At 46.5% G+C, this 4869-nt stretch overlaps 1 protein-coding gene across 1 annotated transcript in view; it reads right to left on the bottom strand.

Annotated features, from left to right (window-relative positions):
* NPY1R (neuropeptide Y receptor Y1) overlaps positions 1-2566 on the bottom strand; it is a 9012-nt gene extending 6446 nt beyond the window's left edge. Inside the window, exon 1 of the mRNA XM_014942747.1 lies at positions 2409-2566. The gene's annotated coding sequence lies outside the window, so the exon portion shown is untranslated. The remainder of the gene's footprint in view (positions 1-2408) is intronic.
* Positions 2567-4869: the final 2303 nt, after the last annotated feature.

The following is a 4869-nucleotide window of genomic DNA, read 5'->3' as shown; positions in this document are numbered from 1 at the left end:
GGGGGGGGAAATGGGGAGGGTGGGGGGCGACAGTCCCGAGGAAGAAAGGCAGAAGGCAAGATCAAAATGCAGCTCTGCAAGCGAGGGACACGACCCCTTCCCGACCCTTTCCCAGTGGCACAAGTTCCACCAATTAACGAGCGGAGAAGCGATTTCGGCCTTCCGCCGGAGTAGCCTTTACTGGGTGTTTCACATCTCCTCGTTACAAGTTCAATCTGCAAAGCTCTGCTTTCTCAAGCTGCTCTAAGCAGAATTATATCCAGCCACCGCATAAGCGGGAGGGGGGGGGAATCCCATCTGCCTAATGTGAGGGGCGGAAAAATTACTCCAAAAATCGCTGCATTCTTTTTTACCTAATGCATGCACTTGATGTTGAGCGGCCAAGTGCCCACAGCAGCACTGGCACTGAGGCAAAGGCAAACCAGGAGCTCTGAACACCTTAACCTCATCTAGCAGGGCTGTGCAGTAAAGAAAGAACAAAGCAAGATGAAAGACAAAAGATAGCAAAAATTAAAGCACTGCAGAATATTTCTTTACCCATGTGACACAAATAAGCATGCCTAAATAACCACCCCTTTGCCAGGGCTTGGATTTTAAAATCAGAGAAACTTGAGCATATGTGTTCAGGAGGAAAAAAAAAAAAAAAAAAAAAAAAAAAAAAAAAAAATAAAAAAACCTCTAAATAACCACCCCTTTGCCAGGGCTTGGATTTTAAAATCAGAGAAACTTGAGCATATGTGTTCAGGAGGAAAAAAAAAAAAAAAAAAAAGAAAAAAAGAATGAAATCAAATAACCTGGCACACCTTCACTCCAACTCATTGTTAGTGGCAGCTGTCCCAAATCTGGAACTTTCCCTCTGCCCACTCTCCCATGAGCTAAATTTATTGCTTGCTTAACCCGAGGTTATGGTAATGAAAGCAATGCCACTTAAAATTCACACAAGTGGGTTTCAAACCCGGCACCATATGGCGAGTATCACAAAAGCTGTAAAAATATTGCCCACTAAAATGTACTTCATTAAAAGTTACCCTGAACGGGTGGGTTTGTGCTCTTAAATGATGCTTGATGTAAATCTCCAGTTCCATCTAAGTCACCAGAGCAGAATCATCTCTGTTACTGGTGGCAGACACCCTTTTAACCAGCCGTGTGCTAAGGACCAGAGCTGGGGCTGCCTCCTCACCGGGGCAGAGCCGGTGTGCGAGGGCTGGACTTGCAGCTCCGGCTCCTCCTGAGGGTCATCCTTGGGCTGACCATGCCAACACCATGTATTTAGTGAGGCACACACCTTCAGCAGTACCTCTCAGACCTGCTGTCTCTGCTAATTAAACCTATCGGGTCTCTCTAGTCCACAAAGTCTGTTTTAGGGTACAATAAAGAATCTCCCACCCCCCAGGGCCTCTTGAAGCACCACTTCAGGCAGAGCCAGAAGTAGGTGCTTTTCCCACAGGGCAAGTGTGCGGGTGATGTGGAGAGTCGGGACTCCTCAGTTCCAACAGTATGAATTTACCCCAGCCTAAAAATCAGCGTCCGGATTTAGTCACGCTCTCCGCTGTCACTCATACAGCACCAGGTGGGCAGTGCAGACATGGGACTTGATGGGACGACGGCAGGAGCAGAGTGGGCGAGGGGCCATGTTCTGCAAAAAGACAACTGGGCAGGTTTTCTCACCACCTGGGACCAAATTGTGACCAGCAATGAGGTGGCCTAGGTTTCGGGCTCTTGGTTTTTCTTTTCCTTTAGCCAAGCCATGCTCTTGCATATTTATTAAATATCAAACTGAAAATTGGAAAATGCCACTGCTTCTTGGTCCCTCACCTCTCCCCATAGCAGAAACGCAACCTAAGAGCACGGCTGAGAACAAGCTCAGAAACACATCTCTGCTGGCAAGTGACAAGGAGTTCTTCCTCCCTGCCCACCTCTCCAAAAGGGACCAGACGTCAGGAGGGGATGAAGTTGTGTCACCTGAACAGCTGCACCGTTCCCTGTCCCCTACCCCACTAGCTCCCAAAGCAGGAGAGGGATCCTTCCCCAGCCTGGGTGCTGGCATGGGGTGGGGAGAGCCCAGAGCTCTGCAGACCCCTCCAGGTGATTGCACAGTCTCCCCCTCCGCACATACCCTTCTGACTCTCCGGGAGGATTTTGGTCAAAAGTTTAGCACCAACGGACAGAAAGGGTGAAACAGCGTGCTGTGAGGTGACTGGAAATGCACTGTCTAAGTACTGGAGCTCCTCAAAAGGAGACACAAAACACTGTCCAAGCCAATGGCTCACCCAGCCGCTCGCAAGTCCAACCTGGAGCCTACCCTTCCCTGTGATTTTGTCATCTGCACCCAAGAGAGCAAGAGAACACCAGGCTAACCCGCACCAGCCACCCACAGTCACGGGAAAGCAACCACAGGGGAAACTCACCTTGCAACTGCTCTGCCCGTCTTGGATCTGCTCAGGGGCTGGCTCGGGAGGCTGGAGGGAGAAGGAGTAGGGAAAGGGGAAGGATCCTCTGGTATTCCTCCAGCTGAGATCCTAAAGATTGGTGAGGAAGACTGGAGACTCCCCCTTAAAGCCGAACTCCACCTTATCTCAGTATCACATGATGGTCCTCTGCTGAGCAGATCCTGAAAATCTCACTGCAAGCACATCACCTTTAAATTACACATCTGGGGGTGGGTTGCCTAGTAATTCCGAAATAAATGCAATTAAATACTGAAACAAAAAAGGAGGGGGGAGAGCTCAGGGAAAAGCTCAGGCAGGGAGACAGCTTCAAATCACTGTCTGGCTCTTCCAGCATTTTGTCTGCGAGTTACTGCCATCTTGTGGCCAAACTTAAAATGGAAATAAAAGCTTTGTCGGAAAGAGGTCGAGAAGGCAATTTTAAGTATAAGAAGCAAGTTACAAAGTTGGGGTTTGGCTTCTTAAACCAGTACAACTAGCTTCTGGTCTGTATTTATCACGAAAAGCAATGACTGCATTAATAAGAATTGTCAAGTTGCTGTTCTTGCTATTTTTTTCCAGCTAGACGCAATAAGAAATTATTTTAAAAGTAAAGTAAGTCAATAAATTATCAAGCCTCAGCTGTCACTGTGGTCCTTGTGGGTATTTTTCTGATTCATCCCAGCCAAGTGGTTCACCATCGTTGTGATGTATGTATGTGTGATCCATGAGAAAATAAGGCATTTCTGCGGATTCATACAAAGCACTGGGATATTCCAGTGAGCTGGAAGGAAAACAGACTCCTGAAAATAAAGAACAAATCCCCATAGTGAGATGCAGAGCTGGAAAGGTGGTAGCTGTTGCCTTGGCCAGCTCTTCTGCTTCTTTTGAAAACTCCAACTTCCAACAACCAAATATTTTACTTTTTTTAAGGAAGCTGGAATGAGTAGCCCTGCAAACTACTACCAGTTGGAGGAGGATGGCTTACTGTTTACTGAATAAATTCATAAAAAGCAAAATGGAAAAAAAATATTTTCCATTCGCTCTTCTCATGATCCTGAAATACCTTGCTGCCTCACTCACAAAAAGCACTGCTACAGAAGATTTACTTCAATAGGCATAAAAACCAGCGAGTTTGGAAGTCCAAGAGAAGTTACCCAGATAAACTTAAGCAACACTTTGAAAATGGCCTGACAAACCCTGCAGGCTGTGTTAGGAGCTTGGTTTTCTTGGAAAACAGAAGTGCCCTAACTCTTACAAGGCTCCAGATTAATTTTGCAAGTGTAAGGAGTTACACGCTCTTTCATTCTTACCTTCAGGCATAGTCCTATCATATGGTGACACTGTTACGTTGTGGATAACTCTCAAGTGAGAAACCATGTTAGAGCTAAAAAATCAGTTGCAAATAATAAATTACTGTAACATTTTTTGCAGAATGAGCCTCCCAGGAAGGTCTCAGAGCCCAGCAATGAGGCTGATGTTTACGCTGTATTTCCAGGAGCTCGGCACAACTGCATTGCGACCGCAGTCCTGGATATGAGAAAGGAAAGTGCAGGCATACCTCAAGGTTGCTATAAACCAGTAGCCAGGGCCCTGCTGACATTTTAACAGCAGCAGCCAGAAGATAAGTGCAGGCTGTATATATTGCCTCCCAAGAGCTCCAGTCATATGTGGGTCATTAACATGCACCAGACTCCATCTGAGCAGAGCAAAGGTGGATAGACTCAGGCAGAGATCTGTGCTGAAGGTCCCGTAAAGAGCATATTTCTGCCTGAAGCAGTGACACTCTAGGACATGTAGAACCGAGGACTCATTGCTATGGATGTGGAATGATCGATTCGCATCACAGAAACAGAATTATTGTCCAATATTGAGATTTTTAAGGGCAATAGATGTATTGCTAAGCAGGGAAAAAGTCTTTTTCTATGCCAGGATGATCTCACTACGTCCCTGTAATGCTCTTACCCGTATGGGCAAGATGGCTATTTTAAAATTTAAAATAGGCATTCTGTGATAGGGAATTGTAGTACTCTGCCAATAGGTATCCAAAGTAGAGATCCACGTTTAGGACCAGTTCAGAGCAAGAGGCTTGGGTTTACATTACAAGGTGTGAGTAGCAGGGGGGCTGCAGGGGTGTCTTCTGTTGGAAGACACCAGGAGCTGCCACCATGTTGGAGAGAGGCATTTTCAGCCAGCTCTAAAATGGACTCACCACTGCCCAAAGCCAAACCCATCAGTGATGCTGGTGGTGCCTCTGTGATAGCATATTTAAGAAATGGTGAAAAACACTGCATGCCAGTTGTGAGAGAGAGTGGTGCCTCTGTGATAGCATATTTAAGAAAGGGTGAAAAATGCTGCATGCCAGTTGTGAGAGAGGGAAGTGAGCAAAATGTGAGAGAAACAGCTCTTCAGACACCAAGGTCAGTGAAGAAGGAGGGGGAGA

The sequence above is a fragment of the Calidris pugnax genome, unplaced genomic scaffold (genome assembly GCF_001431845.1).
Source record: "Calidris pugnax isolate Ruff unplaced genomic scaffold, ASM143184v1 scaffold15, whole genome shotgun sequence".
NCBI classification, from domain to species: domain Eukaryota; kingdom Metazoa; phylum Chordata; class Aves; order Charadriiformes; family Scolopacidae; genus Calidris; species Calidris pugnax.
This window is presented reverse-complemented; position numbering and strand designations above follow the sequence as displayed.